Below are 24,746 nucleotides of genomic sequence, written 5' to 3' on the forward strand. Positions count from 1 at the left end.
TTCTTATTAGTTCGCATATAGGCCCACCACTTACATCATTTTTTTACTTACCACTAACCACTTAACACATCAGTAACTTATAAAAAAAGCTTGTAGCTCTAGCATTTTTCTCATTTTAGTAACCATAAAAACAATTTATAAATCTAAAATCTAAAACAAAATATACAAGTCCCAAAAAAATAGCTCAACAACAAAAATTACCAGTAAAACTAAAAAAAATTAAGCTCAATTAACTAATTTTATCCAAAATAAATAATCTTGCCCATTAAAAAATTCTAAAAAAAAAAAAAACCTGTTCTTACCCACAAAAAAAAAAAAAAAAAAAAAAAATCTTAGCAACTAAGTAGTAGAGTCAGAATTTGAAACCGCCGCATACAGCCAACAGTAAAGCCGCTTCTCCTAACTCAAAGTTCTGGCTCCATCCTTGAGCTGACCAGTACTGAAATCCAAACAATTTGGCTTCAAACACTACTGTGCACAGACTGGTGCTTGAAAATAATAGTTACAATTCAGCTTATTAATTTATTTTAATAAAATATCGAGATTTTACCCTGTGGATACGCAATTTGTTAGTTGGGAGGTGGGCTTGTGTTGGAGTTATTTGTGTGTAATGTTAACAAGCTTAATTGAAGTTGCGACTTCTTCTAATTGCTTGCATTTTTGCGAACAGTGCGATTTTTTTTTTTTGGACAAACTAAAATTTTTCCGGCTGCATTTGAAAATATCATAGAACGGTTTGTAGCTCCATTGACACTTTTTAGTGTTTCAAGAAAGACGCTCAAAAAATTCAAATTCCTCTCCCCAATTATAGTTACTACCAAATTTATAAAAAATAAATAAATAAATAAATAATAAAAAATAAAATAAAATAAAAAGTATATGTTTGTAAGCACGCCACACCATTAAGAAATAAAGGACTCCAATAGTACATAACAAAAGCATTACAGCACAGCAATTGATTGTTAAATTCACCTCTAGGGGGCAAATATTTTACAATTATTCCTGTATTTCATTTCATAAATTTATATATATATATATATATATATAACAATTTAATGTTTCAGAAAATTTAGCAAAAGAATCCACATGCATTTGTTTGTCAAGACAAATTGGTCTTTTCACAATTGAAATCGCTCCTATATGACAACCTTTGTGGTAAATAACTAAATATATCTGGTAAAAATATATACTTGGATCGCCACCAAACCAAAGTACACAGCCGTTTTGTGAAAGAATGAAGAGTCACACTCCTATTTAGTATTTTACATAGCAAGTATTTTACACAGCAAATGCATACAGTATAATCTGCTTTCTTTTATTCTATTCACCAACTTTTTCCAACGATAGGTAGACACATACATGCGATCACCTACAACGCAGGGTAGAAGCATGGCACTGTAAAAGGAACCTCTCAGGGCCTAAACCACAACTCTCTACAAAAGGAGAGTGATGTGTACCACCATGGCAGAGGTTAATGGCCATATCATCTTCATTATCACAAACACAGAAGGAGAAAGAGATCAAATCTACCGCTTAGGTTCATTCAAGTTCTTTCCCTCAAAAAATTCACCCAACACTCGTTCAAGATCCTCCGCTTGGTACTTGATGTACTTTTGAGGGTTCTTGCCACTCTCAACTAGAGGCCTGTAAAACAACCAAAAGCAAGTGTAAACAAGAAAGTAATGAGAGACTAATGAGGAATCATTAGACAGCCAATGAAAATACAATCCATCTGCATGTATTTTGCATAGCTTTGGGTCAAGTACCCCAAGTCATTTGTGTAGGGAATTAACCTGAAATTCCCAACCTGTGAGAAACAACAAATAGAGAAAACACACGTCAAAGAAAAACAATCAAATGCACAAGACAATATTTACGTGGTTTAGCAATTTGCCTATGTCCATGGAGTTGCAAGGATTTCACTATAATCAGGGAAAAAATACAAGTGTAGTCGTACAATTTTTTTTCCTCTCTAAAAAACTACAACAACAAAACCCTAATCACCAAAGCTACGTTTTTTATATCCTACGCACATGATTCACAATGGGCTACAAAATAGGCCAAAAAAAAAATTCCCGAGGGCGTTGCCCCTGGACCCCTAGGAGGCTTGTCCATGAGCACTACGGCTTGGGCTTGTTAGCCCAAGCCAAGCCCAAGCCTCCGCTCCATGGACTAAGCCTCGGAAAATCTCCCATTAAAAACCACGCAGCATTATTCAAGTCAGGTCATCAACCGGATCAAATAAAACTAAACTCCACAAAGCCCAACAAATCTCCCACTAGGAGAGTAGTTCAATCACCAACATCAGCCACAATCCTCCAAAAACAATCCTCATCCTCGCAACTCATCCTCCTGTACTCAAGTTAGAAGACCAATTGAAACTGTACACAACTTCAGCTTCTCAATAATGACACCCTTAGTCAACATGTCTGCCGGGTTCTTAGATCCACAAATCATCTCAAGTATTACTAGCTTATCTTCAATAAGGTAACAGATAAAGTGGTATTTTATCTATATATGCTTCGAATTTGAATGAAAAGTTGAATTTTTAGCAAGAAAAATTGCACTCTGACTGTCACTGTGTAGAATGCCCATCTCCTGCTTCTTACCTAATTCATCTAATAAGCCATGTAGCCAAATCATCTCCTTTCCAGCTTCAGTTGCTACAACATACTCAGCTTCTGTAGTAGACAAAGTAACAATCTTTTGTAGATTTGAAGCCCATGATATAGCTGTACCACTAAGAGTAAATACAAACCCAGTAGTACTCGTTCTACTATCAATATCATCAACAAAATCAGCATCTACATAACCCTGCAGTTTCAAACTTGCACATGTGAAGCAAAGACATGTATCTGATGAACACTTCAGATATCTTAGAATCCACTTGACTGCCTCCTAATGCTGCTTTCCAAGCCTACTCATGAATCTGCTCACAACTCCCATTGCATGTACGATGTCTGGCCTTGTACACACCATAGCATATATCAAGCTGCCAATAGCTGAGGCATGGGGCATCTTACTGATATGGTCCCTTTCTTCTTTTATCTTCGGTGATTGTTCCTTGCTTAATTTGAAATGACTACCCAAGGGTATGCTCACTAGTTTAGCTTCATTCATGTTGAACCTGTTGAGAACTTTCTTCACATACTCTAACTATGAAAGTTTCAGTGTACCATTAGCCTTGTCTCTAATGATTCTCATACCAAGGATTTGCTTTGCAGCTCCCAAATCCTTCATTACAAACTGTTTTGACAATTGCTTCTTTAAATCATTAATCTCCTCAATACTAGACCCTGCAATGAGCATATCATCCACATACAATAGTAAAATGATACAAGAATTGTCAAAGAACTTAACATTGCAACAGTGATCAACTTCACATCTCTTGGACCTAATTTTATGCATAAAACTATCAAATTTCTTGTACCACTGTCTTGGAGCTTGTTTTAGGCCATATAAGCTCTTTCTCAATTTGCAAACTAGATTTTCTTATCCCTGAACAATGAACCCTTTTGGCTGAACCATGTAGATGTCTTCCTCCAAGTCACCATGAAGGAATACCGTCTTCACATCTAATTGCTCAAGATGTAAATTTTCTGCAGCCACCATTCCTAGTACTAGTTTGATTGTTGACAACTTCACAACTAGAGAAAATATTTCTGAGTAGTCAATGCCCTTCTTCTGCTAGAACCCTTTGATAACTAATCTGGCCTTGTAACGCTTGCTGCCATTATGCTTATTCTTTATTCTGTATACCCACTTGTTATGCAAAGCCTTCTTTCCTACTGGCAATTCAGTCAATTCCCATGTCTGATTCCCTAACAAGGAATCCATCTCATCCTTCATGCTTGAATTTTCATCTTCCAAGGCTTCTTCATAACACTCTGGCTCACCACCATCAGTCACCAGGAGATAATTTAGAGTGGGTGAATAACGCTGTGGAGGTCTAATGGTCCTGGAAGATCTATGAACTTCAACTACAGGTGTACTCTGATCTACTTGTGAATCTACATTTTCCTTATTTTCTTCACCCCTTTTCTGGACAGTACTTTCGGTCAATTTATCTAAGTTGACAAACTCAAATTCCTTTTAATCTACCTCTGTAACATCTAACACTACAGTTGACCTATCCTTGTACATAACCCGTTCATTAAATATGACATTTCTACTTCTGATGATTTTCTTGTTTTGTTCATCTCAAAACCTATAGCCAAATTTCTCATCACCATAGCTAATGAAAAAACATATTTTAGACTTTGCATCAAGTTTACTACGAGCATCAAAATCAATATGAACATAAGAAACACAACTAAAAACTTTTAAATGTGAAAATTTTACCTCTTTACCACTCCAAATCTCCTCAGGAAGTCTGAACTCCATGAGAACTGATGGTCTTCGGTTTATCAGGTAAGCTGCAATGCTAACAGCATCAGCCCAGAAAGTTTTTGGTAATCCAGCATGCAATCTCATACTCCTAGCACGCTCATTGAGACTTTTATTCATGCATTCAGCCACACCATTCTGTTGTGGTGTCCTAGGAATGGTCTTCTCCATCCTAATTCCATGTGTAGCACAATACTCACTGAACCCTCCATCTATGTACTCTCCTCCATTATCTGACCTCAAACATTTTACTTTCAAACCTGTTTCTGTTTCAACCATGGCCTTCCACTTCTTAAAAGTTTCAAATACATCAAATTTATTTTTCAGAAAATAAACTCATACCTTTCTGATTGAGTCATCAATGAAAGTGATGTAATACCTTGAACCTCTAAGGGATGCAATCGGAGAAGGCCCCCACAAATCAGTGTATACTAACTCCAATTTTTCAGCCTTCGGTGTCCTGCTAGTTTTCAAGAAGCTCACATTTTTCTACTTTCCTAAGATGCAGCTTTCACACATATCAAAATCAATGGACTTCAATTGTGGTAGTTTTCCTCTTGACAACAGCATCTTCATCCCTTTCTCACTCATGTGACCAAGTCTACGGTGCCATAGGCTTGTATCAGTACTTGCCTTAGCAACTGCAATTGTGTCTCTTGGACTTGAGGTCATATATATAGTACCGGTCTTCTTTCCACGAGCCAATACTTTGGCTCCCTTTGTAACCTTCCAAGTACCACCAACAAATAGTATTGCATGCCCTTCATCATCAAGTTGTCCAATAGAAATTAGATTTCTCCTCAGGTCAGAAATATGTTGAACCTTCTCCAGTAACCAAACAAACCCATTGGGCAACAATATACGAACATCTCCCACACCCACAACATCCAAGGTTGTACCATCAGCCAAATACACCTTACCAAAATCACTCGCAGCAAGTTTTGTATGATTTCTCGGTGTGGAATGGTATGAAACGAACCTCCTGAGTCCAAAATCCAATCATCAAGTGGACTGTCTACTGCAAGAAGTAATGCATCCTATACCTTTTCTGTTACAGCATTAGCAGAATCATTATCATTCTTCTTCTTAGGACTTTTGCATTGCTTCCTAAAGTGACCCATTTTTCCATATTTCCAGCATTGTACTTGTTGGCTTGATCTAGATGTACTTTTATTCCAATTAGAATTTCTGGATTTTGATTTGCCCCGATTTGAATTTCTATCATTACCTTTGCCTCTTGTCTCAAGGTTTAGGGTAGAACTAGATCATGAGGTTTCACCTACTGATAGGCCAAAAATGTATTGACCCCTTGTGATGAATTAATTGATCAATTAGCCAAGTTTATTATTAATCAAATTAACATGCAAACGCGTAGTAGCACAAATAAATTACTAATTAAACTAAGTATGCAACGGAAAATAAATTGACATGGTGATTTGTTTACGAATGGGGAAAACCAACACGAGAAAAACCCCATTGGGTGATTTTAAGGTCACCACTCACAAGAATCTACTATTATCACAATAAGTGGTTACAAGTAAAGGAATCTCAGTACCTTATACCAACCTACAGTTGAACCCTTACCCCAATACCTAGTTGAACTTGTTCTGTAGTGATAATCTCTCCTTGTAATGCACGGCTCCCAGTACGTGACTAACCAATTGCATAGATCCCAGTATGCGACTTCAATTACCAATTAGAGAAGATTGTTGGCTGCAAAGTTCTTCAATTCATCCAGACGATGAAGATCAAGAAGTTGCTTGGTCATAAAACCCTATGGTGCACAAACACAGTAACTTCTTCACAAGAAAGATGAACTAGGGCAAAACTCTATCTCCAGTCACAATTTGCTTGAACAAGCTTTCACTCAATACTTGTGCAACTTGTGTTCACTTTGACGGCTCTTAAAATAATCCTTTTATATGTCTAGAGTTGTGAGAAAAGAAAGCTCAAACATACAAACACAGATTGAATGAAAAACAGAATAGAAAATCTAAATTTCATAAATCTCGACAGATACCCTATCTATCGAGCTGCTGTCGAGCCACAGGGTTGAACAGCTCTTTAAGCTAGCTATCAAGCTTTAATGACAAGCACTTTTCAGACTTGAATCTTGGACAGACTTGCATGACTTCAACACTTGATCTTGAAACAAAGTTTCTTGAAGTATTAAACACATCCTAGATCTACATAAATACAAATAAAGTGCGTTTTGTCAAAAGATTAGCCAATTACATAAAATAGTGACATATGTTCCTAACAAGTGAATCACATATGTCCTAATAATCTCTCCCTTTGGCAATCCGTGATAAAACCACAACAAACAAATGAACATATGAGAGAAGTTATAAATAACTCAACTCATATTCACTTGTTGAATACGATAAAATCTATACTAACACAAACTCTTGAAAAACTTTGCAAGAAAAGAGTCTATGGCAAGAAAGACTTTGACAACCTGTATTTTTGAAACACTTTAAACAAAACTCATCAAGGCATCTTAGTGTGAAATAGAAATAATAGATTGCATACAAGTAATAAGAAGCATGTGCATAAAGAAAGAAAAGAAACAACACATATAAGGATAGGTGAAAGAAACATACATCAACATATAAAGAAGATAAGTACAATGTATGTCAATAATGGTCATAAAACCCATATACAAGATGAATGTATCTTGAATAGAAAGAAAAGAAAAAGATACATAAAAAGATACATGTAATCCTCACCACATTCCTCAAAATATCAACACTCCCCCTAACAAAATGGTCCTATACTAACTCCCCTCCTAAGTATGACTACTCTCATATACCAAAACTACTTCCCCTTTTTGTCACGAGTGACAAAGGGTAAGAGTGTCAAGTAGACATCTCATCTACACCGGAAGAGCTAGCATCTTCATCATCATCACCCTCAGAAGCAGTAGCATTATCATCATCATCCTTAGCATCAAAAGCCTCTAAAGTATGTGGACGAGAATCAATGAAGCCACCCATGACCGCCTTCTGTCGAGTAATACGACCAACATGGATGTTCACCTAATACAACTCAGTGGAGAGTGTATCAAGACGAGCATCCATGCGCTAAAGCTGTGCCATGATGTCTCCAAGAGTCACATCGCATATAAAAGAGGAGGGAGCGGATGTGGATGGAGCAGAAGGAGTGGGAGGAGCTGCCGTACTGGATCACCTTAATCGAAACTATGCCTCGCTCCGTTTAATGATAGCGTAGTCAATAGCACACATGACAGAGAAGTGGTCGGAAGAGGGAAAAGAAACAGAAAAATGGCATAAAATCCGCATGATAGCTGAAAGGAAAATGAGCTTATCATGGGTAGTTGTATCCCTATACACATCTATAATAGAAAGAATAAAATGTGAAGGAAAATTTATAGTGAGATGCTTTAACAAGGAAAGCAAAAATTGAGCACGAGGCTCTATGTTAGAGTTATAATGAGATAGTGGGTGCAAAACAAAAGTCATCACCATATTCATGAATTTAATACTTTTAGCAAAGGTCGAACATGGTGTAAACTAACGATCACCCCAATTCGCGGGATGCTCGCAGAAAGCGGAAATCATCTCGTCTTTGGACACAATCCTCATACGCTCACAACCAGGGTAGTCAGGATGCTCTACCCTTGGGACACGAAGCACATTGGATACCAACTTCGGTGTGACAACAATTTGCGTATCTCGAATGCGAGTATGAAAAAGAGATAGTAAAGAATCAATTCCATGCATGTTAGAGTAAAACTCCTAGATCAGCACGGAAGGACATATGACCAAGATATTACACAATGACTCCCAACCCCGACTGTGAATGACATCGGGTAGGTCAGTGTAAGTGAAATCCGACAAAATGACTTTGCATTCCAAATGAACACCTCGTCGAGAAAAGTTCTCCAACAAGTCCTTTCGGGCATCCTTATCACAGAACCGAATAAAAGAGGGGGTGGGATCAGAAGAAGATGATGCCTTGGAACGAAAAGGATTCCGAGACGGAGCAGATTTACATTTTGATGCCATTGACACAGTAACATAAACAAGAGAGAGAAAGGGGGAAGAAAGAGACAATCAGAAAAGCTCCAAACAATTCAAATATACAAAAATATATTGAATGTAAGGTACGTATGCATGAAAATGCAAGAGCATGTGATGTGCAAAGTAAAAAGCATCATGGGCTCAGCCCAATCCAAACCTACCAGTACACAATCAGTTTAACATATATAACACACATCTAAATGCATGAAAATATAGTTATAATGCATGTGTGATACAATTCATGAGGTTTAAAGATCATTTAAACAAAAACCCATCCCAAAATTTCAATAAACACTCAACAATTTTGAAAAACCCCAAAATTTTTCAAAAACCCCAAAACCTAGGTCTAAATGCATGAATTGCATGAATAATGAGAGAAAAAGAGATCATACCAAGTGATTTGAAGCCAAGAAAGGCCGAAAATCACGTGGGTTGAAGGTTTTGAGAGAGAAGAGAGTGTTTGGGAGGTGAATAGGTACGGATAGATCGAAAAAATGACGATCGGATCGCGCTGAAACATATTTATAAGTGTTCAGTAATTCTCGATAGATCGAGGTGTTGAGAGGTATCGAGGAAGGTGTCGAGCTTTAAAAGCTTTGATAGATTCAGCTATCGAGAGGTGTCCAGGCAGGTGTCCACAGCAACCAAAGCTCGATGGATCAAGGAGGTATCGAGGAGCTATCGAGGGGATAGGAGATTTCTCGATCAATTCACCTAACTATCGAGAGGTGTCGAGATTGCGATAACAATCAACAGAAGAGCTCGACAGATGGGCTAGGTATCGAGAGGTATTGAGGAGGTGTTGAGATTGCTTAAAAATAATTTTTCAAGAAGGGAAAAACATAGATATGAATGCAATCAAACATGCAACTCAACCAAGGATCCAAATAACATTTTAACCTCTCAAAAACATCTCTTAACAATAAAAATGTTAAGCACATAGATCCCAAAACACACACACACACACTAAACAAGTTTAACCCATTTTATATTTCAAAAACAAGTTAAGATGGTTTAGTGAGCATACATTAACACATGTAAAACCTTGTGATGGCCAAATCATATTGTACTCGCACATGTATCAAGAGTAGCAAGGAATATTGTGTGTAGTGTGTGAAAAACATCGCAAGATTGCATAAGTGTATACATGTTATGACGAGTTGAGATATGAGAAAATCATTTTAACTCACACACAATCATAACTATTTGATAAGGACAATTATCTTCGAGGTATATCCTATAACTCTCACATCTCCTAGAATACACGTTTGCAATCATATATAAAGCATTTTGATCGTTTTCTTTTTATTTTTCTTTGCATATTTTTCTTTTAAGCAAACCATGCATGGGCATATAAGAGATAGAAAAGAAATACGCAATTATGTTAAGCATTTGACATTCCAATTTTGCTATGTCGAAGCACACAAATGTCATTCATGATTGGCAGGCAACAGTGGTGAGATGATTATTTATGCCTTTCTCTTAGGATTTTCTAGTCCTTCCCATCAAAAAGAGTAATACGAGTGTTAAATACAAGAGATCACTTAACCTTACTCATCACAAACACGAGCCACAAAACTCACTTGCTTAGTTGTACATAGAGATGCTCATCTAAACTACAAAAGATACAAAGTTTAGAAAACTTCATTTCAATGGCCATCCAAGGTACACAAGTACCAATGTACACAAAACACACACTATTTTTGTATTTTTCTGATTTTTCAATTTTTTTTATATGAAAAAAAAAATAAACAAAACTGAAAGCAAACAAAAACAGGTTAATCAAAGCAAAGCATAAAAACTAGACTGACTCAAAACTTGAAAGCGAAACACACAAGCAATGCAAACAAAAACAAGAAGGGAGAGAGAGAAGAAGTGACAGAATCACTTGGAACCATTTTCCTTTCACACTTTGGAGGAACCTTTCCTTTGATTAAACCCTTGAACCGGCAGTGAGGGGGAAGAATTGAAACCATTCAAGTTCGAAAGGAACATGAGGACTTTGAGAAGATCTCCAAGGGGAGAAAACGAGGATGGAAATTGATTCTGGTTTCTCGATGCGATCATGTCATTGCTTTATTGAGTGGCTAGCCACTTATAGCAATTAGGTAGAGTATGACCGGATACTACACAGTGATGATAAAGATGCTGCTTCTTTTGTTTAGGCTTTTGAGAGTTAGTCTTCTTAGCCATAGGGTTTTTAACTTCCTTCTTATCTTGCTTAGGGGGTGCTCCTAAGATAGATTTACCCTTGTCTATGTTCTCACTAGCTACATCATTACTAGGAGGAACAAAAACAGTAGTACTAGAAGAAGCAATATTAGAAGGAGAGAAATCATACCCTAAACCGGTTTGATCTTCATCTCTTCGAAGCTAGTAGTGAGCCTTTGAAGTTTCGAGTCCTTGACAACCTTTGTTCCTTCATAGGTTGTCTAGAGAATGGTCCATGCTTCCTTAGCAGTTTTAGTGAAGGATATCTTGTTGAAGTCCTTATTGATGACCGCACTAAATAAAGCATTCAACGCTCTGCTGTTAAAGTTCACCGCCTTGATCTTGGCTTCATCCCAATCTGCCGGCGCTTCCTTTGGCTTAGTCTAGCCAATCTCTACAGTTTGCCACACCTTCTCATCCAGAGACTGCAAGAAAGCTTTCATGTATACTTTCTAGTATGCATAATTAGTACCATCAAATAAAGGAGGTATAATGAGAGACTGTCCTCTATCCATGACAAACAGTGGTCAATGGATCAACACAGCAAAGATTAAAACCTAATCAAAGTGTGCCTGCTCTGATACCACTTGATAAGCCAAAAAAGTATTGACCCCTTGTGATGAATTAATTGATTAATTAGCCAAGTTTATTAATTAATCAAATTAATATGCAAATGCGTGGTACCACAAACAAATCACCAATTAAACTAAGTATGCAACAGAAAATAAATTGACATAGTGATTTATTTATGAATGGGGAAAACCAACATAGCAAAAACCCCACCGAGTGATTTTAAGGTTATCACTCCTGAGAATCCACTATTATCACAACAAGCGGTTATAAGTAAAGGAATCTCAGTACCTTATACCAACCTACAGTTGAATCCTTACCCCAATACCCAATTGAACTTGTTCCGTAGTGACAATCTCTCCTTGTAATGCATGGCTCCCAGTAAGTGACTAACCAATTGCGTCGATCCCAATACGCAACTTTAATCACCAACTAGAGAAGGTTGTTGGCTGCAAAGTTCTTCAATTCATCCAGAAGATGAAGATCAAGAAGATGCTTGCTCACAAAACCTTATGGTGCATAAACACAGCAACTTCTTCTCAAGAAAGATGAATTAGGGTAAAACTCTGTCTTCGGTTACAATTTGCTTGAACAAACTTTGCTCTAACTTATCTAAGTGCGGAAACAAGAGTAAATGAAGTGTAATCAACCGATACTACTCTAGTGCATAAACAAGAACAACAAAAAATAAACGTAAAGCACAAGAGTAAGGGAAGAAAGATGCAAACACAAGATAACACACCAATGTGTTATCGAAGAGGAAACCGAAGAACTCGGCAAAAAACCTCTCCACCGCTCTCCAAGCGGTAAATCGATCCACTAGACAATAAGTTGGGATGCACGAATGGCAAGAGACCCTCTAAGCCTAATTTACCTAATGTACCTAAACCCTCCAAGTTCCTACTCCAACAAGACTTCTTGGAATCGTGTCTTGTCTAGCTTTCCAAATTCTGCAATACGCCCGATTGCATCCACCAAGCCTCACTGACTTCTTTTGGCAAATCCCCAAAGCTTCCCAAGCTCCAAAGTAGTCACTACACTTTGAAAAGGTGTGGGTTGTGTTTGGGTACAAATCTCCTCTAAAGGTATATCAATGGGAGAGGGAAGGAGAAGAGACTACAATGATTTCTCACTAAGGATGAATAGCTCTCTCTCTCTAAAGGATGGGTATGTGTGTTGTAGAAAACCTATTTAGGGTTTTTCTCTCGGAATGGCCTCCACTATATTTATGGGTAACGAGGGTATGTATAGTATAGGTGAAGGGTAAGAAAGTCACACTTAAAATTTCTTCAGGTAGAATGTTTCCCGACTACCTCGTGGGAAGGCCTTACCCGTGAGACACTCGCGAAACTGACAGCCTGGCACGACTCTTCAACTTCCAGTCATGTGCTTCTCACGTGGCTACTTCGTAGGTTAGCTTCTTGCGAGCTTCTCGTGAAATCCACTTGATCTTCAATTAAGCTTGAGTCTTCATTAACTTAATACTAAACCCAATACAATAAAATCCCACAAAAAACAAGGAACAAAATTAAAGCAATTACAACACTTTTTGTCATGGAATAAAGCCAACATAAAACATAATTGTAAATCACAAACTTTACAGATCTCATCATCAAAATCAATTTCTACAGACGACAATTGATTTGTGATAGTATTAAATTCATTCAGATGTTGTGCTACTAATGCGTTCTTTACCATCTTCAGATTGAATAGTTTCTTCATCAAATGCACCTTGTTGTTTGTTAACGGCTTTTCATACATACCAGACAAAGCCTTCATCAGATCTGCTGTGGTCTTCTCCTTTACAACATTGTGTGCAACAGATCTAGACAAAGTTAACTTGATAACTTCTAGTACCTGTCTGTCAAAAAGAGCTCATTCCTCAGCCTTCATAGTTTCAGGTTTTATCCCTAAAAGTGGCAGATGCAATTTCTTCCCATAAAGATAATCTTCAATCTGCATCCTCCAATACATGAAGTCTGTGTCATCGAACTTTTCTATTCCAGACGCTTTTCCTGTTTCCTCTGCCATTGCTCCCACTCAAACCTAACCCTAGGCTCTGATACTAGTTGTTTTGAATTAACCCGAAATTCTCAACCTATGAGAAATAATAAATAGAGAAAACAGACGCCAAAGAAAAACAATCACACGCACAATATAATATTTATGTAGTTCGGCAATTTGCTTATGTCCACGGAATTGCAGGGATTTCACTATAATTAGGGGAAAAAATACAAGTGCAATCGTACAGTTTCTTTTCTCTCTCAAAAACTACAACAACAAAACCCTAATCACCAGAGCTGCATTTTCTATATCCTATGCACAAGATTCACAATGGGCTACAAAACGGGCCAAAAAATATTCCCGGGGTTGTTGCCCTCGGACCCCTAGAAGGCTTGTCCATGAGCGCTACGGCTTGGGCCTGTCAGCCCAAGCCTTCATTCCATGGACTAAGCTTTAGAAAATCTCCTATTAAAAACCACGCAACATTATTTGGGTCGGGTCGGGTCATCAACCGGATCAAACAAAACTAAGCTCCTCAAAGCCCAACAATTTGTAGCTCTTACATAGAGTTTTTCTAGAATTTTAAATATGACCATTTAAAAAATGTGAAGTATGACAACATTCAAGCGTTTTATTTATCCATTAATGTTGTTTGAAAGTTTCTAAATAGACCTCATTATTGACTTTGTAATAAACACATCCTAAAAGAAACATCTTTTAACACAAACACATACTTGTGTGTGTGTGTGTGTGCTACTTCAAGTATGAGAAAACGCACCCAAAACGTTTTACAAAAGATTTGTAGGCAGGCAACAACACTTCAGCAACCGCAAGCCTTAGAGACTCGCAACTCAGCGTCAGGAACTGTCCACTGAGATCGCTTTTGAAGAAGTTCCTCGTATTGCATATTGAACGTCTTGAACCTGAGAAATCCCACCATGTCCGAACATTTGTGACAAAAATTACTTGAAAAACTTCCATAAAGATTTTACTCGTTATCAACTTGTCTTTCACCAAAGCTCTAGAAACTCCACTACTATTTCCTCCATCACCACCTAGTGAACTCCCACCTCCGGATGAGGTTAGGCCTTGGATAGTGAGGCACTGAAGAATATGCAAAGGAAAAAAGCACCTACATTTAGCAATACGAAACCAAGTTCCTTTCCATATCAATATTTTAAAGAGAAATAAGTATTCCAATGCATTAAGCATATTCAGGACAGGTTACATATCGAGGGTGTTCTGATTCTCAACCATTTAGGACAGCATAAGATGTCAAACTTCAGAGTATGAACTCAAATTAACAATGTAAGCTCCTTCAAGTTTGATTGATAGCTGTAAAAATTTGGTAAATAATCTTAAGTCAATCATTTGATTGACATTAGTAGTTAAATCAGACAAAAAATTAAACTGCTCAACTCTCCAAAGGCAAAATAATAATAACCTAACATATAGGATTATGGCAAGATGAAATCTCATAAAAATATGTGCAATTTGACATATCTGAATTCTTTGTGGGCTATAGTTCTAGGCCATGGGTCTTTAGTCTAATAGCATGTAAGCTCAGTAAATGAGCTTTCAAGTGTGTTTGGCATCCGCTTATAAATTAAGCTTTTAGGTTTTTTTAGCTTTTAGGTTTTTTTAGCTTTTATGTACAAATTTTTAAAACCTCATTTTTTCTCGTCTTTTCTAACACTTTCAAATTTTATTTAAGATACAAGTATACTTTAGCACACTTTCAGCAAAAAGTTAAATAAGTTATTCCGAAACAGACACTTCTTTTGGCATTTTTTAGTTTCTCAAAGTTAAATAATTTTTTAATTAGAATCCTAATGTCTTCTCTTTCTCTCTCCCTTTAGTGTTACTGTTCACAAGCCTGAACAACTTCTAATTTCAGCCTTTTTCTTTCCCTCTGCTTTTTCCTACCAATTTTAATGTTTTTCACAACCTTGCGATAGACTCAATTTTTCAACTCTCTTCCAACCCTAAATCAAGCCTTTTTCTCCTACCAATTTAAAACCCTTAAATTCCATGCATTTTCTTTACCCACTAGCCACCAAATAGCCCCTGATCATACTTTAGAACACTTTTTTAACGGAATGCTTGATACTATAAATTCTTCCGGTATAAAAATGGTCGCCTGTAAATACCCACCAAAAAAAGAAAAGGAAAAAAAAAGCCAAAGAATAGTTGCTTGTAATCCAAGAGTTTTCCTTTCCACATACTTCTTAGGAACTACCAAAATTGCCCTTCAAGTCTCCTTTCTAGGATCTTCTATAAATATTCCTCACAAGGCTTTCTATTGAATTGTTATGTCAATAAGAGAGAAGCTCTCAACCTTATTTTAAGGCAGCAGCACCTCCCAACAAATTAGAACATGAAAGCAAAGTCTGACACAGCTAAAAAATTAAAAGTGAAAGAACAAATATAAAAGGATAAGAATAAAAAATAAAGATTTAAACAATGAAAGATACTAATATAAAGATACATTTTTATTTTTGTTTTATAGGTGGATACACGTGAAGTCACTATGGCTTTAATGGCTCAATCATCAACAACTAGAACAAAATAGAGGGTCTGTTTGGATACAACTTATTTTTGCTGAAACTGAAAACTGAAAACACTGTAGCAAAATAATTTTTAAATGTATAAATAGTGCTGTGGGACCCATTTTTAATTAAAATTTGGTTAAAAAAAGATGTTTGTGGGTCCATGAACAGTACACGAGACCCACAAACAATGTCATTTCAGACCAATATGTGGATGTCCAAAGTGCTAGTGGGTCCCACGCACAGTGCACGGGACCCACTGGCAGGTTTGTCCCCCAACGTGAAACCAACTTCAGGTAAAAAATAAAGAGAAAACGTGAAGTAGAAAAACGCAAACATAAATAAGTCCAATCCAAACCGCACCAGAATGTATGAAACTAGATTTTACCCTGCCACAAAAAATGGGATTATAGGAATAACATAGCTTGCCAAAGGATGGATAGTTCCATCCAAGACAGTAGTTTTAGTTGCATCCTTTTCAACAGCTTCTTCAAAATTTCCAATGGTCTTCTGAGCTGTCTGAGTGAGCTGTTTTCTCAAACCAAATGCGGAATCTCTTATTTCACTGCAAGCCTTACCTTTGAAAATCATTTCAATCTGCAAATAAATTCAGTTACCTAAGTTAATAAACTGATTTGTAGGTAGCACTATTGAAATATGACTGCATACAAAGGGCAACTACTAATTAAGCATAAGAACCTGTTAAACCTTGAAATCCTTTACAACTGAAATAAAAGGTAGATATTATGTAAGAAAGACATGATTAAATGATATATAGTGTAAATTATTTCATCGAATATAATCACATACCCAGAATTAGGGTAATGTAGAAACCATACCATTCTATATAGGACCGAAACAAAAGGGAAGCCTATAGATGATTTCAAAATTAAAGAATATTTAAATTGATATCTTTAAAAGATTAATAGGTAGCACCAAAGAATAAAAGGCTTTTTGCAAAATTTATCTTCTTCTCCTGGCTCTCATAAATTGTCAATTTCTTTCTTCAATTAAAAGAAACACATTTTGAATTTTTTGGGAATAATTTACATAATCAAAGAAAAGCATCTGTCTAAAGAACCAAGTAAGTAAATACATACATTTTAAGCAAAATTTATCCACCTCATATTGAACAACAGATTGGGAGAGAGGGTTGCAAAGCTCTTTATTCTAAGAGTAGAAATTTTATCAAAATATCACTCCCTACATCCTTTTCTTAATTGGTTCTCTATCCCATTTTATAATGTCCAAAAATATGATCTTTTAAAAGTTAGATATATAAGGATATATAAGGTACACAAGATATGTACAAGAAATTTCTTTAAAGAGGGATTCTTTGAAAACTATGAATGGATTACAATCAAAATGAGAGGAATTCTATGAAGTATACGATAGAATGGATACCACTGGCTCCAAGGATCCTAGACTTTTTAAACAACAATCTCAGAAACAAAATTTTCAGCACCATCCAAAATAAAATGAAATAACTATGAATTTTCCCAGTAGCCTTGTCATCTTCCCTGGTCCCAATGAGTCATAAGCAGCAATCTTAGTGCAGGTTTCTATGGATTAGTAATATTTACTGTTGGTGCAAATACAATGATAATGGAAATAACACAATGAGAAACTGAATAGTACTTCTGAATATTATTAATTCAATGAGAAAAATTACACAACACTATTTGGATTGAGGCGTGGCACTCGCTCTTTTTAAGGAGATTCAAGCCCACCAGAAAGAACACCTTTCCTTGCCAAGAACCTCTCTATTTTTTTTAATGTATATTGTAGTAACTTGGATTGGGTCTGAATGAGTCTATTCAAAGGCTCAATGGGCCTCACGAAATTACAACCCAATTTATTTTGATTAATTAGGTCCATTATTCTGCTGTAGTGGGTATTATAAGATTAATTGTTGGATATTAATCTAATGGGCTGGAGTTACACAATTAATGGTGAGATAAGGAGTTTCTGAAGAATGAAAAGGCCCAAACGGATAGTCCACTAAGTGGGTTAATGGCTCTTCATTGTCCATAATAAAAATGGAGTATTAATTCGGGCCATTTACTCACCAACGAAAATGGTAATTACTTTGAATGGGCTATCAAGTAGGAGGATCCAAGAGGCTAATTCATTTCCATTTTTGATACCTCCACCCTTCACCTCCCCTTTGCACACATATCTAGCCCAATATCTGAGACAATTCATGTTAGCCCATTAATCACCACAATTAAAAAGAATAAAATAGTCTCTCTCCTTTTCAATGTGGGATTAAACATTTTTACTAATTCCTCATCTTTCATATTCACTCTCATATCTTTGCATTTATGTTCTAACATTTATTCATTTTAATTATTTAATATTAAAATGCTCCAACAATCCCCCACTCATTTTAATATTAAATTTTTTAGTTAAAGAGAGATTACCAGGCAAAGATGGGACACTATGCATCATGAAGGTGTGCTCTACATTGAACCTTCACTTAGTAAAACAGCGATCTCAACTCTAGGGTTGTAGTGGTCTCCGACTTGAACTAGGGCTGCTTTAGGGAAATTAAGCGTCACTGCTTACACATAACAACCTAGGTGTTGACATGAGCTTTTATAGCTAGCACTTTATGGCCGTATGTTGATCCCGGTTCCATGAGTGTATTTGAGATTAAGTCCAAATCTCATAGGGAGCGGCCCTACCCCCACACTCACATAGGTGAAATTTTGTCAAGGGTGCTCTTGTAATTCTAACAACCCACTCATACGATCTACAAATTTCATTAAGAGTTTTTTACTCATCCTCTTCACATTGCAGAATAAATGCACTTACATTATAGGGATGAATAATTAAAAAATTATTTACAAAATAAATAATTAAAAAAATAAATAGTGCATTTTTTACGACCATTGTATGATTCGTTTTTCCCATTGAACCTAATTCTCAAGATCTCTGGTCCTTGGGTTGGGTATCCTCATATATGGCTCATGATTCTATGGACTTTAGTCCCATCCCCCTCAACTCCAGACCCTATCTTTTGCCAAGGCCTTAGTAAATGGATCTACAAGATTATCATTAGATTTAATACAATCCACAATTATAATGCCACTACTTAAATAAGATCGCACGGTACTGTGCTTTCTTCTTATAGGTCTGGATTTAGCAGTGTAGTAATGGTTTTCAACTCTACCAATTGTGGCAGTGCTATCACAATGAATTAATATAGGTGGAATTGGCTTTTCCTAAAGTGGAATTTCATATAACAAATCTCTGAACCAATTTGCTTCTTCACTAGCTGAAGCTAATGCTATTAATTCAGCTTCCATTGTTGAATTAGCAATTATTGTTTGCTTTTTAAATTTCCAACAAATAGCACCACTACCTAAGGTAAAAATATAACCAGTGGTAGAGAAAGAATCACCTGACAAAGTATTCCAATCAGCATCACTAAAACCTTCAATCACAGCAGGGTACTTTTTATAAAATAAGCCATAGTTTTTGGTACCAATTAAATATTTTAGGACTTGCTCAATAGCTAGCCAATGATCTTTACTAGGCTTGCTAGTAAATCTACTTAGCACTCCTATTGCATATGCAATGTCAGATCTAGTACAATCAGTAGCATAACGCAAACTACCAATGATGCTAGCATAATCCTTTTGATTAAAAATCTCATCATCATTATTCACAAGAAATAAATGAACACTAGAATCAAAAGGAGTAGCTACACTTTTATGATCATGAAAATTATATTTTCTCAATATTTTCTCAACATAATGTGATTGATCAAGAAATATTCCATCACATGCTTTTGTAATTTTCATGCCCAAAATAAAATTAGCCTCACCAAGATCTTTCATATCAAAATGGCTTTTAAGCATATTTTGTCTCATTTATAACAAGCATATTTGAGTCAAAAATCAACATATCATCCACATAGAGGCTAATAATAACATGTAAATTATTCCATGATTTAGAATAAATACATTTATCACATTCATTTGATTTATAACCATTCTCAATCATGCAGGAATCAAACTTTTCATGCCACTACTTAGGTGCTTGTTTTAAGCCATATAGGGATTTAGTTAGCTTACATACCTTGCTTTCTTGTCCAGGCTCTACAAAGCCTTCGGGTTGATCCATATAAATCTCTTCCTCTAGATCCCTATTTAGAAAAGTAGTTTTTACATCCATTTGATGAGTTTTCAAATCAAAAATTGCAGCAATAGCAATTAACAATCTAATAGATGTTATTCTTGCTACTGGAAAAAATGTATCAAGGAAATCAAGAACAGCTTTTTGTTTAAAGCCTTTTGCAACAAGTCTAACTTTAAACTTATCTATTGATCCATCTAGTTTCAACTTTTTTCTAAGGACCCATTTACAACCTATGGTCTTACAACCCAGTGGAAGATCTACTAATTTCTAATAAAACTAATTTCCAAGTTCTATTAGAAATTAGAGATTCCATCTCATCATTTACAGCCTCTTTCCAAAATATAGCATTAGGTGATGTTAAAACCTCTTTTAAATTTTGGTGATTTTCCTCAATGTTTAAAACATAATAATTAGGACCAAAATCCTTTTCAACTCTAGCTCTTTTACTCCTTCTAGGTTCCATTTCAAAATTTTATTGATTTTGTAAATGTGAAGTAGAAGAACTAGGTTGTGACAAAATATTTTCTTCACCCTCACTATTTTTAAATTTAAAAGGAAATTTTTCTTCATGAAAAATTGCATCACCAGACTCAAAAATTATTTTGTTTTCAAGATCAAAAAAATCTATAGGCTGCACTATTAATCACATAACCAAAAAAAGCACAGGTAGTAGCTCTTATACCTAATTTAAGCATTTTAGGGTCAGTAAGCCTTACTTAAGCAAGACAACCCCATACTCTCAAATATCCCAAATTTGGCTTATGTCCTTTCCACATCTCAAAAGGTGTGGTGTGTGACTTTTAATGTGGCACCCTATTCAAAACATGACATGCAATTAAAATAGCTTTACCCCTAAAAATGTAAAGGTACATCAGATTCAATTAACGTGGCATTTGTTAACTCAATTAAAGTTCTATTTTTTCTTTCAGCCACACCATTAGAAGCAGGTGAATATGGTGCAGTAGTTTCATGGATAATTCCCAAAGACTGAACAAATGAGTTGAATGAACTTGATTCATACTCATGGCCTCTATCACTTCTTATTCTTTTTATTTTTCTACCAAATTGATTTTCAACTTCTTTTATAAAATCTTGAAAATTTTCAAAAGCATCACTTTTATTTTTCAACAAATAAATAGTTGTATATTTTAAGAAATCATCAATAAAAGTGATAATATATCTATTTCCTCCATGAGTTAAAATTCCCTCAAATTCACATAAATCGGAGTGAATTAACTCAAGCAATTCGGTATTTCTTACAACACTTTTATGAGGCTTTTTTGTAATCTTAGCTTGACTACAAGTTTCACATTTTTCAAAATCTTTTGACAGTCTTGGAATTAATCCTAAACTACTCATGATTCCCACATATCTACTATTTATATGACACAAACGAGCATGCCAAAAATTAATAGAAGAAAGCATATAAACTAAACTGGTAGATGCTTTATTATTCTCAACATTCAATTTAAACATTCCATCACAAGCATAACCTCTGCCCACAAATAATCCCTTTTTAGTGATTACATAATTATCAGATTCCATAGTTTGCTTGAAGCCAGCCTTGTTAAGCAAAAAACTTGACATCAAATTCTTCCTCATAGACGGAGTGTAAAGTATATCTTTCAATGTTAGCACACGTCCAGAAGTGAATATCAATTCAACCTCACCACTCCCAAGAACCTTGGCTTTGCTAGAGTCACCAAGCATAATAATTTTTTCTTCTTCAAAAGGAGTGTACAACTTGAGCCAAATTTTTATCACAGCAGGCGTGCCTATTAGCACCAGAATCTGGCCACCACCCTTCAATATATTACACCATATTGATGTCTGTAATCATAACCACTAAAGGCTCTTCGGTTACGTTAGCCTGCGGGACAAATTCACGTTTCCGAAATTTGCAAAATCGAGCAATATGCCCACTCTTGCCACAAACAAAACAGGATCTATTAAATTGATTTTGTGAAGGGGATCCTTGGTTCTTATTGTAATTTTTATTCGGGCTTCCCCTTCCTTGAGGTCTATTATTATTTTTAAAGTCTCTCTTTTTAGGCTTCAATTGACCATTTCTAGGAAAATGATTTTTGGGCATATTATTATTGGCTGAAATAAGGTTTACCGTTGTGGTGGAATTACCATTGCTCTCTTTTGTCATAAGTGTATTTTGTCCTCTAGCCTCCTCCTCCACACAGATGCGTGTGATCAAAGTCTCCAAGGATGTCTCCTTTTGTTTATGCCGCAAAGTCTTTTGGAACTCCCTCCAAGATTATGGTAGTTTATCAATTATGCCGGCTACCACCAAATTGTCTCCAATCTTTATGCCTTCGGATCTCAATTCTACCACGATCATTTGAAAGTATTGTGCTTGATCCACCACCGATTTTCCATCCACCATTTGGTAACGGAAAAATCTACTAGCAGCATACTTCTTTGCACCAGCCTCCTCGGTATCATACTTGCTTTGTAATGCTTTCCAAATTTTCTTAGCAGAATTATAAGTTGTATCATAAAAATCATAGAAATGATCGACAAGACAATTCAAAAGATAAGAGCAGCAATTATATTCATCTTTTTGTATACTTATCTATTTTTTCTTGATGGAGACTATATTCTTCCTCACTCATCTCATCGGTAGGAACTTTTGATGGATTCTTATAAGTGAGGATGTAGGAGACTTTGAGAAGACTCAAGTAGAAGAGGACCTTTCCTTTCCACCTCTTGAAGTGGGCTCCCTTAAAGCGAAAGGGCTTGTTGAGATCTCCAATAAGCTCGTTTGATTTCTCTTGTGTAGGCTCCATGTGTTAAATCTCCTTAAAATTGTTGGTGCAAATATAATAATAATGGAAATAACACAATGAGAAACTGAATAGTACTTCTGAATATTATTAATTCAATGAGAAAAATTACACAACACTATTTGGACTACGGCGCGGCACTCACTCTCTTTAAGGAAATTCAAGCCCTTGATTGACTAAACTTTGTAACTAGTACAGACCTTCTCTAACTTGTCTCCAATTTATTCTGATTAATTAGGTCCATTATTCTGTTGTAGTGGGTATTATAAGATTAATTTTGGATATTAATCTAATGGGCTGGAGTTACACAATTAATGGTGAGATAAGGAGTTTTTGAAGAATGAAAAGACCCAAACGGACAGTCCATTAAGTGGGTTAATGGCTCTTCATTGTCCATAATGAAAATGGAGTATTAATTCGGGCCATTTACTCACCAACGAAAATGGTAATTTCTCTGAATGGGCTGTCAAGTAGAAGGATCTAAGAGGCTAATTCATTTCCATTTTTGATACCTCCACCCTTCACCTCTTCCTTGCGCACATATCTAGCCCAATATCTGAAACAATTCATGTTAGCCCATTAATCACTGCAATTACAAAGAATAAAATAGTCTATCTTCCTTTCAACGTGGGATTAAACATTTTCAATAACTCCTCACCTTCCATATTCACTCCCATATTTTTATATTTATGTTATAACATTTATTCATTTTAATTATTTAATATTAAAATGCTCCAACATTTACTATACCTCCCGCATTATCTCATACATGTCCAAAAGTACAAATAACTTCTCTGGTGATCTCTTGCTCTTGGCAATCACATCCCCAAAACTAAGCAGCACTGAAACACTACTTGCAATGACCTCACCAAAACACTGATCCTTGAGAGAATCAAAGCCTTCAAATATTTGATCACAAACTATCCGCTCTCTAGCATAAAGCAATTTGACCTGTTCATGCATAACCATATATTCAGAACATGAAAACTGCCAAATTTGTTCAAATTCTAGACAAGTACTTACAGCACTACGCATGAAATGAATCCAATTCCCAATTTTGGCCTCCAAAACCTCCCATTGCATCTTCTGAACATCCTCTTTGCTAAGTTTTTCAACTCCCAATTTTTGAAGGCTTTCTTCTAGAATTGAAGAATGAGTATCCCTCAACAAAACAAAAGAGTACTTGTTGAACATCTTGATACTTCAACTTAAAAATAACATGGTTGTGTGGGTACTCAAAATTATGGAGTCCACTAGGGATCTTCATCTCCATCATTCTATGCTATCCAAAATCATATTTCTTTATCACTTCCTTCACTAACATGTCCTTATATTATTACTTTCTCCAATGTTATGTGTGCATCCAATTCTACACCATATATATTATAATGCATATATCATATGGGATTAGATCAATGAGGGAAAATAACAATGCATACATATGTCAATTATCTAGAACGCATCTCTATGAAAATAATGATATAATTACAATGCCAATGAAGGATCAAGCAAACAACATGGGAATTGCATAGTGGATTAGTTTTAATAATCCTAATATATACACAACCTTCAACTGCTAAACAAACTTAGATTTCCCAAATATGAACTTAGCTGAGCATGGTCTACAATTCTCAAATTGTTATCACGGAGTCCTAGTTGTTTACCCCCCCTTTTTTGGCTTACATATAATTTTATTAGATACTCTAAATTCAAAGTCCTAGTAACCTGGAAGAATCCTATTAGGTAGCTTCTCAAGTAAGGTTAATGGAATTTTGAGTAAGAAGATGGTTTCCTTGCTCTATCTTCTCTCCTCTTTGTTCAACTTCTTTTTTATAATTCTTATGAAACTCTATATTTTATTTTAAAGATAAACATAAGTCATGCTTCCATGAAAGAATGAATCCATAACCTGGATGGCCTTTAGTAGTTTCAAATTTTCTTTAGTTTATAAACCATAAATCCTAGTCTGATCAAAGATAGGTAAGAAATCAACCTTTCAGAAAACATTGCAATGAATTTTTTTTTTTTTTTTTTTTTTTTTT

General features: G+C 35.7%; 1 pseudogene; it reads right to left on the reverse strand.

The window, feature by feature from the left end:
* Nucleotides 1–1,156: 1,156 nt before the first annotated feature.
* Nucleotides 1,157–23,898, reverse strand: LOC115968471 (annotated as a pseudogene).
* Nucleotides 23,899–24,746: the final 848 nt, after the last annotated feature.

The sequence above is a fragment of the Quercus lobata genome, chromosome 2 (assembly GCF_001633185.2).
Source record: "Quercus lobata isolate SW786 chromosome 2, ValleyOak3.0 Primary Assembly, whole genome shotgun sequence".
In the NCBI taxonomy this organism is placed as follows: domain Eukaryota; kingdom Viridiplantae; phylum Streptophyta; class Magnoliopsida; order Fagales; family Fagaceae; genus Quercus; species Quercus lobata.